The sequence below is a fragment of the Canis lupus genome, unplaced genomic scaffold, assembly GCF_011100685.1.
Source record: "Canis lupus familiaris isolate Mischka breed German Shepherd unplaced genomic scaffold, alternate assembly UU_Cfam_GSD_1.0 chrUn_S922H1088, whole genome shotgun sequence".
NCBI classification, from domain to species: domain Eukaryota; kingdom Metazoa; phylum Chordata; class Mammalia; order Carnivora; family Canidae; genus Canis; species Canis lupus.
In genome coordinates this window covers 7,006-18,468 of record NW_023331887.1, presented here as the reverse complement: position 1 = coordinate 18,468, position 11,463 = coordinate 7,006, and the positions used below count along the sequence as shown (strand labels likewise).

General features: G+C 47.9%; 1 long non-coding RNA gene across 1 annotated transcript; it reads right to left on the bottom strand.

Moving 5' to 3' along the window:
• Positions 1-344: 344 nt before the first annotated feature.
• On the bottom strand, positions 345-11,254 carry LOC119879492. Its single transcript, XR_005387548.1, has 3 exons — positions 11,203-11,254; positions 1,630-1,766; positions 345-562 (listed from the first exon to the last, which is right to left on the bottom strand). It is a non-coding gene; the product is annotated as an uncharacterized LOC119879492 (long non-coding RNA).
• Between the last annotated feature and the right edge of the window lie 209 nt (positions 11,255-11,463).

Here is an 11,463-nt window from a genome sequence, read left to right as displayed (position 1 = left end):
GGAGATAGATGATGGTCATAGAGAGAGGAATGGAACTCAGCTATCAAAGAGAAGGAAATATTGCCATTTGCAATGACGTGGATAGAACTAGAGGGATCATGTTAAATGAAATAAGTCAGTCAGGAAAGAGAATGACCGTGTGGTGTCATTCATAGGTGGAATTAAAAAGCAAAGCATATAACAACTGTGAAGGGAAGGAAAAACAAATAAGATGAAAACAGTTGCAGGAAATACAGACTCTTTTTTTTAATTTTTATTTATTTATGATAGTCACAGAGAGAAAGAGAGAGGCAGAGACATAGGCAGAGGGAGAAGCAGGCTCCATGCACCAGGAGCCCGATGTGGGATTCGATCCCGGGTTTCCAGGATCGCGCCCTGGGCCAAAGGCAGGCGCCAAACCGCAGCGCCACCCAGGGATCCCCGAAATACAGACTCTTAATGATAGGAAACAAACTGATGGTCGTTGGAGGCAGGGAGGTTAACAGGGGACCTGCATGAAGGAGGTCACGTGATGTCACGAGCATTGCTGTTATCTCCAACTGGTGAATCCCTGATTCTTCCTCTGAAAGTATAATACACTATCCATTAATTAATTGGGTTTAAATTAAATTAAGTTAAAAAAATCCATTGTATCAGAGCACATTTCCTTCTGGACTCTCTGTTTTGCTCCTTCAGCTTATGCCCGAACCACCCCCCATGGGACTGGTTTGCCTAAGTAGGCTCCACGCACCGTCCATGGCCCAGCCCAGGGCTAGAACTCAAGACCCCTGAGATCAGTACCGAAGGTGAGGTCAGGAGTCAGATGCTTAACCAACGGAGCCAGCTGGGGGCCCGAGAACCACACTGCTTTATCCTTTGTGTCTGTGACATCGTTTGAAATAGGAAAGTGCTGCGTCCCACTCTCTCCTGCTCCTCCAGTACTGATTTGCTGTCCGGGGTCATTTGTGGGGGCAGATTGATGTTATGGTTTTTTTTCTTTTTTTTTTTTTTTTTTTTTTGCTATTTCTAAGATATGCCACCATGATTTTGATAGGAATGACTTTGAAACTGAGGGTGGCTTCAGAAACTGTGGACATTTTCACAAGATGAGGCTCCCACCCCTCAAACCCAGGACGGCCTCCCAGAACAGAGCCATGTATGGCTCAGTGAACAAGTCTTGTGCTCCTATGGTTCAGTCTCATTATTTATTCTCCTTGATGCTCCTGAGAAGGGAGTCACGTCCTTCCTTTCCTTCCTGAGTGCTCATTGTCGGGACAGAGCAAGGCTACTCTGCTCTGTAGGGTCAGTTTGTGTCCCGTGACTTTACTGAACTCACTCCTTAGTTCTAACAGGTTTTGGTGGAGGCTCCCAGGTTTCCTGTTTCCAGTATCGCGTCTTCAGCATATAGGGACAGTGTGACGTCCCCCTTCCAGGTGTGGAACCTTTGCTGTTTACAGCTTAATGTCCTAGAAAGCCCGACAATAGAATCAAAACTGAGCCCAGGCCAAGGGCAGGAAGCCCCTATTAGAATGAGAACAGAGCTCAATGCCCTTGAAGGCCCCATATAAAAATGTACACAGAACTTGAGGAATTGCTATAGCCCTTCTGGAGGTCCCCGAGACAAGCCCTTAAACCTAAGCAAAAACTCACCTCGGGGTCGAAGTCCCTGCTCCGCACTGTCAGGTATACTTGGACACAAGCTCGAGCTTGTAAATAAACCCTCGTGTGTTTGCTTCGGTGTGGGCTTCTCCATGGTTTTTCGGATTCACAATCTTGGGCACAACAGTCTGAGATAAAAAAACAAAACCAAAAGCATTTCGGACGCGGGCAAAGTGAAAGCAGGGTTCTGAGAGATGCGCTTGGGGCTCTTCTGTGGAGGGCTTGCAGACTGGGGGGTGGGATGCTTAGCCCCAGAACCAGAGGACCCAGTGTCCCCTCCCAAATCACTCCAAACAGCTCCAATCTCAGGGAGCACCACTGCGTCACCTGCTGGAGGCCAGAGGCGCTGAAGACCACCCCAACCCTGACCCCGCAGGTGCATCTCCCAGGCAGATGTGCACCTGACAATCAGCACCATGGGCCATCCCCAGACCCCACACAGACCATTCGCTGCCACCAAGTTGTCAGACCCAAAAGGCTGCAGAGCTTCAGCGCTGCCTGGAAAGAAGGGTCTAGCTTCCTTTGTATTTTGTGCTTTATTTTCATTTATTTTTTTTATTCTATTTTATTAATTGCCTTATTTTATTTTTTATGTATGTACCTTATATATTTCTTATTTTTACTTTCATGGAACATTAATTGTGTTTGTTATTTTGGGATTTAGAATCTTTTTACAAGGAGGCCAAAATAATCTAGTGGTTTTTTTGGGGGAGGGCAGTTGTTATTGTTTTTCTTGGTTTTTCTTTTTTTCCTACTTTCTTTTCTGGAAAATATAATGAGATCGAGAAATTCACCTCCATAAAATAACATGAGGTAGTATTCACAGCCATAAAGTCCATCAAAACAAATATATGATGTCTAAATACAGTTTAAAACAATGATTATAAAGATAGCAGCTGGGCTGGAAAAAGAGCACAGAAGAAAACTAGAGAATCCCTTACTGTAGAAATAAAGGAACTAAAATTTAGTCAGGCGAATGTTAAAAATAGTATAACTGAGATGCAGTCCCAAGTGGAAGCCTTAAAAACAAAGAAAGTTATGGACCACAGAGGCAGATTTAGGGAACTCAGCCACTTATTAAAACAATAACATTCATATCATAGGAGACTCAGAAGATGAAGGGAGAGAAAAGGTGGGCCTTACTCATCCAATAGAAACCACAAATACCCACCATTGCTTCAATGTGGATGTAACTGGAAGGTATTATGCTGAGTGAAGTAAGTCAATCAGAGAAGGACAAACATTGTATGTTCTCATTCACTTGGAGAATATAAATAATAGTGAAAGGGAATATAGGGGAAGGGAGAAGAAATGTGTGGGAAATATCAGAAAGGGAGACAGAACATAAAGACTCCTAACTCTAGGAAGCTAACTAGGGGTGATGGAAGGGGAGGAGATCAGGATCTGTATGAATGGGTGACGGGCACTGAGGGGGGCACTTGACGGGATGAGCACTGAGTGTTATTCTGTATGTTGTCAAATTGAACACCAATAAAAAGTGAATATATTATTTAAAAAAAAAGAAAGAGGGAAAGAAAGAAATAGTGGCACCTTGGTGGCTCAGTCAGTTAAGCTTCTGCCTTAAGTCAGATCATGATCCAGGTCCCAAGGAAGGCTCCCTGTTTAGCAGGGAACCTGCTTCTCCCTCTCCCTCTGCCCCTCTCACTCATGGTTTTTCTCTCCTCTCTCTCTCAAATAAATAAAAAACATCTTTGAAAAAGAAACTAAAAAAAACAAAGCCACAAGAAGAGAAATCTCCCATGTAGAAGAATTTCAAACAATTTGTGCAGACATTCCACCCTCAAGTTGATGAGCATAGCTTCCCACTCTTACGTGTGGAATACACATAGTAACTTCCTTCTACAAAATATATTATGAAAAACTTAAAATAATAATGATAATAATAAGAAGAAGAAGAAGGAGGAGGAGGAGGAGGAGGAGGAGGAGGAGAAGAATCACTTAACTACGGAGAAAGATGACAAACACTACCTCAGCAAGATAATCAGATCGATACCAAGACTGATAAATCATGTTGAAAGTATCTATCCTTTATATGATATAATGAAAATGGCAGTATATCTCTGTATATAATCCACAAAAACAGTTCAATCATGAGATAAACGAAAGACATGTCTCAACTGAGGGAAATTTTCAAAATACTCTCCTTCTCAAAGTATTCCAGTGCAACAACAAGGAAAGGCTGAAAGACTGTCACAATCCAGAGGAGCCTAAGAAAACAGGAGGACAAATGGAATGTGATATGAGGGATGGTAACTTAGCAAAAACTAAGGAAATCTGAATAAAGTATGGTCCTTGGTTAATGCAACTATTTTAATATTGATTCATTAGCTAATATTTGTACCATACTGATATAAGATATCAATAATTGGAGAAATTGAGTGCAAGTGCATGCGAATGCTCTGTACTATCTTCTCAATTTCCCTATAAATCTTTCTTTTTTTTCCTAATAAATAAGATTTATTTTGAAAATTGACTTAAATGAATCAGGCTCCAAGTGTGAAGACATTTTAAGAATAGTTAAATTAACTTTTGCCTTATTCTTAAAGACTTCCTTCGATGGGAACAAAGTAATAATTTTATATCAGAAGGAAAGAAAAACACTTATGAACACGTATAATGTCTCCTCAACCTGAAAAGCAGGAACGGATAATAAATAGCAAAAATCAGATAAAAAATACTTCTATTATAATAGACACCATATTGCAAGGGCATTTAAAATTAGCAATGCATAACATTTATTTCCTTGACATTTGTCTTCCAAAGAGTTCAAAGTGTTTCAGTGTCAGTTGAAACAGGGGAAGAATCTCAGGGAAGAATCCTTCACAGAATAATAGGACCACTGGTAATAATATATCTCAGTTCTTTCCAAATCCATAAAGATGCAATTCCTGAGGAGTGACTGAGCTGTGAAGAAAAAGATGAGAAACCCTCATCCCTCTGAATTACTTGTGTCAGAATATTTTAACCATAGTACTATGGATAGTAGTAAATTATCCTTATTAACAGGAAATACGTCTCAGATTGGAATCTGAGCAATCAGAAGGGCAGAGAAAAAACACTTTGAATCGCTCTTCATCTTATAAAGAGAAAGGACAGCTTTTTTATGTACGAAGTCAGTTGTCAAGATAGCCTTAGGGAATAAGATTCTGCAGCATGGAATCCCGCTGCACAGCTGGGACGCCCACGCCCCAGGTCTTCCTGATCCCAAATCCCTGGGCCTGTCCCCCACACACGCTGCCAGGCTGAGGTCATTTGCAATTGCTCTCTTAGGAGCTCCGGGGAAGGGGGAAGGAGCTAGATAGGATGGGAAGGGATGCAAGGAGGCCAAGAAAATGAAGGCCTTTCCACTTTAAGTTCAGCGTTCGAACACGTCCAGCCATCCCAGGCCCCTGTGAAGAAGAGATGAAATTTACATTACTTCAGTTACAGGAAAAAAACAAAAGTTTACAGCTTAATGCCCTGGAAAGCCCCACAATAGAATAAGAACAGAGCCCACGCCAAGGGCTGGAAGCACCTATTAGAATGAGAACAGAGCTCAATGCCCTTGAAGGCCCCATATCAAAATGTAAACACAACTTGAGGAATTGCTCCAGCCCTTTTGGAGGTCCCCAAGACAAGCCCTTAAAAGCAAAACACCACCTTGGGGTCCAAGTCCCTGCTCTGCTGTGTCGGGTGTACTTGGATGCAAGCTCGAGTTTGGAAATCAACCCTTGTCTGTTTGCATCAGTGTCAGCTCCATAGTGGTTTCTCGGATTCACAATCTTGGGCACAACACCCCCATGTCCCCTCCCACCTGGGCTGAACCACTATCCCCTCCCATCCAGGCTGACACTCAGTCACCTCCCCGCCCACAACAGCTGGGCACAGGCCCTCACACAGGTGTCACGGGCACGGTGGACACTTTCATCATGCCTGGCCTCCCAGAGGAAGGAAAGAGGTTTCGGCAGGACACACTCCCATGGTGGCCCCAGGGCTCCCTGCCCAGCACAGCAGCTCGTGACAGGTGGGGTCTGTGTCCCTGACGCCTGCTCCTCCTCCCCGGGTTTCCCACAGGAAATGAAGGAGGAGGCCCTGGTCTCCTCCAGGGACATCTTGGAGGTAGACTTGGATGTCACCAGGATGTTCGGCAGCCACACCATATTTTGGGATGGCTAGGGGGTCGGGTGAGGCTGCTGGGCCAGGGGTCTTCGGGACACCAAGGGAGGCCCGGGGCCTTCTGGGTAGGGAAAACGGGGCTACTGAGGCCGGGGGAGCAATAGCAGCCAACAACACACTGCTCCACGGTAGGATGCTGGGGCTGACACCCGTGCCCACACTCCCGGTGCCTCGGGGATGAGGAGGCCACTAGGATGGGGCCTCCAGGGGTAGCCATGGGAGCTGAAGACCAAAGAGGAGAGGGACGGCTCCCTGAGAAGCAGGGGATGGGGTGGGGGATGTGGGGGGCAGGAACCGGACCAGGGGGCCAGGCTGCATAGCCGCGGCTGGAGCAGGACCACATCGATCCCATGAGGGTCGGACGGGTCAGAGTGACACCCACTCTCGGTGCTTTATATTATTCTAAATTTTATGCATTTAATTTGAGACAATTTGCAATTTGAAAGCATATATAGTAAAATGACCCCCAGATAATGCCCCCGGTCCAGCCAGGGCCCTGCAATGACCACACGGAGCCCCAGGGGCAGGTGTCACTGCAAACCCCAGACTAGTCGCCTTTAACTGTAGATGTCTCCTTAGCATCATAGAGGAAGGAGATTTCCTGTGTCCGCAGGCCCCCCACGACATCCCCCACATTCCCCACTCTCACACCATCCTCCTACATCATCATCCCCAATGGTATCCCACCTACACATCCCCCTCACACCCACACAGCCCCACACAATCCGCACTCACACTATACCCCAACACCATCACCCCTACACAATCCCCCACACTCCACCACCATCATACCCCTGCCCCCACACCATCCACCACCACACCATTGGCCCCCAGCAATGACCCGATGCAGGTGCCCCCTGTGGGACATGCTCAGCCTCCCCGGGGTTCTCTGGATACCCTAATCCCATCAGAAGCCCGGGTGTCCCATAGAGTACTCAGGGGTTGCAGGGAGGAGGGAAGACAGGAAGCCCCCGACAGGGTGGGTGCAGTTGAGTGATGCAGAGGACCCACTGTGCCCTGATTCTGCCCACTGTCCCTCATTTAGGGCGGCAAACACTGCACAGGACACCAGCCCTTAACCCATGGGGATCTGGGCTGGCCTGGCCCTGGGCTCTGTGAGGGCTGGGGGTGATTTGAGCCCCCACCACAGGCCCAACACAAAGACTAATGGGATCCAGCACACACAGCCCTGGCTAGCCCTGGATTCTGGCCCCAGGCTGAGCCAGCCCTCTCACAGCTGGATGGTGGGCCCCACCTGAACCCACACCAGGAGGCTGGCTCCTACAGGTGCTGGGGACCCAGGGAGCCTGAGGCCGGGGTCCAGCTGCCCTGCGGAGACCCAGCGCAGAAGCCCATGAGCTGCAGGTCCAGGTCAGGTCAGCTCTGCTGTCCTCAGAACCGTCTCTCAGACTGAAACCTCAGGACACACGCCCCCACCCAGAGTCCACACATGCTTCCAGGTGGGGGACTCCGGCATCCGTCCCCAACCCATGTCATTCTTGCCCTTCCCTAAGGGACAGAAAGTTCTCCATCCCCAGGGGAAGGCGTGCACCCTCGGCTCTGAGCCCGTTTACTGTAGAAAGTCAATAAAGTGTTGTGGTGTGAAAATGCACAGCCAGCCCGCTTCTGTGTCTCCCAGAACACTGTTTATGGGGCATGGAGAGACCCCCAGAGAGGAGGAGGGGGTACCACCTAGGCCCCATAAGCCCCTGCAGGGGCGCCGCCAGGAACACCCGGCTGACGTCCCCACGTGCCTTCCACAGGTGGCCAGATGCCGGGGTCAGGACCCAACAGACTTTACTGGGACTCAGGCTATGCCCCGCGGGCCAGGAGGGCCTGGGACAGAGTGACACTAGGAAGCCTCAGGTCACCAGGGTCTATGCAAAGCGACCCAGAGGTCTGTGCTCCCTCTTTCCAGGAGGCCGTGGCTGGCTGGGTACGGGGCACTTCCTCCCTTCCCCGCATCCCTGTGCCTGTGTGGCTGGGGCAGAGAGGGCCTGCCGGGCGGTCAGCATGGTCCTAGAAGGGATGTTAGGACAGTAGGCCTTTGAGTTGTGCCCAAGATTGTGAATCCAAGAAACCACTGAGGAGCCAACACCAATGCAAACTCCCAAGGGTTCCTTACAATCTGGAGCTTGTGTCCTAGTGCACCCGACACAGCAGAGCAGGGATTTGGACCCTGAGACTAAGAGGTGTAGCAGGTTTATAGGGGCCAGTGGCCCATGGGATACACAGAAAGTTGCACAGTCGTGTCGGTCCACATGCAGGTGGCCGATTGAATTACACCTTACCCTATAGGATCCACTTGACCTGGCCTATTTCTTTGGTCAGAATCGGCGTGCAGTTTTGGCGGGCACAAAGCAGGGTTACATTGTTATGAGCAGATTTACGATTACGGTGTGCCCAGCGGCTTGACTGGGTTGGGGCAACGCCTTAAGACATAAGCAGGTCATGTGGGGGTCATAGGGGAGGTGGCGGTTGTAGCACAAAATGGAATCAGTCCTGCTCTGCTTGTCCAGGGGTAGGCGATTTTTGATAAATTTCCTGGGCCCCACACTTGCAGATCATGCACCTGGGCCATCCTCACCAGGTGGACTCACTGTGCACACCTTGTGGTGCTGGATCTCTCACACCAGTGTGTAGAGGGCACCCTCCTCGCCCTAGTGAGTAGGGGCTGGGTGAGCATGGGGCTTGGCCTGAAGGCCAGGCAGCAGAGGACCGAGGAACACCAGCCCCATCACCACCTCTACTCCCACACACAGGCTGCCCCATGGCTCCCCGTAATGGGCACCCGGCACCTCTGGAGATCCACCTAGGGTGGCCCCGAGGTCCGGCTCCCTGCTGGAGAGGCATTGGGGAGAAGAGAAGCAGGCGGCGCTCGGGGAGACCCACTGCCGGACATTGGATTGTGGCCGAGCCAGACCTTCCACCTCAGCTGACCCTCTGGCTGAAATTCACCTCAGGAGCGAGCGCTGGGTCAGCCAGGAGAGCCCAGCTAGCCACCCAGCATCAGCACCAGAAATGAAGTTGTACCAACCATTTCGGCATTTGGGTGACCCAGCCGGAAGATCTGATAGCTGCATGTGACAGCTTCATGTGATAGACACACACACACCCCACAACCAACAAAAGTCAGAATCCCCCCAATGTTGTCAAACAGCAGCTGGATGGTTACATACACGACGCCGTGGTCCCCAATAGGATACCTGGAAGATGCTATAAACCATGACTGCAGAGGTGCTGGAGGCACGGAGATGTGCCTGCTGTGTTCCAAAAAGGAGCGCAGAGGGGCAGAAAGCATCCTACAGAGGGGGGGGGGCCCTCCTAGGAAAGGACAACAGGACCCTGTGAAGCCCACGGATGGTGAAATCATTCCTCTTCTCTTTCAGCTTCTGCTTTTCCTACTAAATGCCATTTACCACAATCATAATAGCAAAAATTTATTTTATGTTTTCATATTTCTTTTTATTGGAGTCCAATTTGTATGAATTCTTGCTTCAGCAAGGGTGTCATTCAGGATAGAAAGAGAGAGAAAGATTTTCCCAGACAGGCAAAGTATAAAGGAGTTCATGACCACTAAACCAGTCCAGTAAGGAATTTTCAGAGGGACCATTCTAGTGAGGGAAAAAAGAGACCAAAAGCAACAAAGACTAGAAAGGACCAGAGAACGTCACCAGAAACACCAACTCTTCTGGTAACACAAAGGCACAAAGTTCATATTTTGAATAAGCACTCTGAATGCTGATACTAAATGCTCCAATCAAAAGATATAGGGTATCAGAGTGCCTTAAAAAACAGGATCCGGGATGCCTGGGTGGCTCAGGGTTTGAGCCTCTGCCTTTGAATCAGGATGTTATCCTAGAGTCTGGGATCGAGTCCCATATTGGGCTCCTGGTGGGAAGCCTGCTTCTCTCTGGGCCTAATTTTCTGCCTCTCTCTCTCTCTCTCTCTCTCTCTCTCTCATGCTCTCAAAAATAAAATCGTTATTAAAAAAACAAGGTCCATAGGTATGCTGCCTACTAGATGCTCACCTTAGACCTATAGACACCAGCAGATTGAAAGTCAGGGATGGAAAATCATCTATCACGCTAATGGTTATGAAAAGAAAGCTGGAGGACCAATGCTTATATTAGAAAAACTAGATTTGAAACCAAACCCTGGGGGACACCTGGTGGCTCAGTGGTTGAGCATCTGCCTTTGGCTCAGGGTGTGTTCCTGGGATCCCAGGATCGAGTCCCACATCGGCATCCCTTTGGGGAGCCTTTCTCTCCCTCTGCCTATGTTTCTGCCTCTGCTTCTCTGTGTATCTCTCATGAATAAATAAATTAAATATTCAATCTCAAAAAAGAAAGAACAAATACTATAAGAAGTGATGAAGAAGGGCATTATTTCATAGTTAAAAAGACTCTCTATCAGGATCAAACAACTAAATATTTATGCTGCCAACATGGGAGTACCTAAATATGGAAAACAATTACCAACAAATGTACAGGAACTCACTGATAATAATACAATGACGGGATTTTAACACCCAACCACTTATGGCAATGGACCGATTGTCTATGCAGGAAATCAACAGGGGAACAATAGCCTTGACACACTGGACCACAGGGACCCAACAGATATAGTCTGAACATTTCTTCCTAAAGCAGAATACACATTACTTTCTTTTTTTTTAAAGATTTTATTTATTTATTCATGATAGTCACACAGAGAGAGAGAGAGGCAGAGACATAGGCAGAGGGAGAAGCAGGCTCCAAGCAGGAAGCCTGATGTGGGATTTGATCCCGGGTCTCCAGGATTGCGCCCTGGGCCAAAGGCAGGCGCCAAACTGCTGCACCACCCAGTGATCCCAGAATACACATTCCTTTCAAGTGCACATGGGACATTCTCCAGAACAGATCATATCATAGGCCACAAATCAGCCCTCAACAGGTACAACAGGTTCAAGGAGTTTGATATCACACCCTGTATATTTTTTTTAATTTTTAATTATTTATGATAGTCACACAGGGAGAGAGAGAGGCAGAGACATAGGCAGAGGGAGAAGCAGGCTCCATACACCAGGAGCCTGACGTGGGATTTGATCCTGGGTCTCCAGGATCGCGCCCTGGGCCAAAGGCAGGTGCCAAACCGCTGCGCCACCCAGGGATCCCCACCCTGTATATTTTTAACCACGATGCTATGAAACTTGAAGTCGGCAGTAAGAAAAAATTTGGACAGACCAAAAATACGTGGAGATTATGAACATCCTACTAGAGAATGAATGGAGCAACCAGGAAATTAAAGAGGAAATTTAAAACAAATGAAAATGAAAACATGTTTCCAAACCTCTGGGATGTAGCAAAGGCAGTCCAAAGAGGGAAGTACATAGCAATACAGGCTTACCTCAGGAAACAAGAAGTCTGGGATCCCTGGATGGTGCAGCGGTTTGGCGCCTGCCTTTGGCCCAGGGCGCGATCCTGGAGACCCGGGAACGAATCCCACATCGGGCTCTTGGTGCATGTAGCCTCCTTCTCCCTCTGCCGATGTCTCTGCCTCTCTCTCTCTCTGAGACTATCATAAATAAATAAAAATTAAATAAAATGTTTAAAAAAAAAGGAAACAAGAAGTCTCTAATACACAACCTAACCCTACACCTAAAGGAGC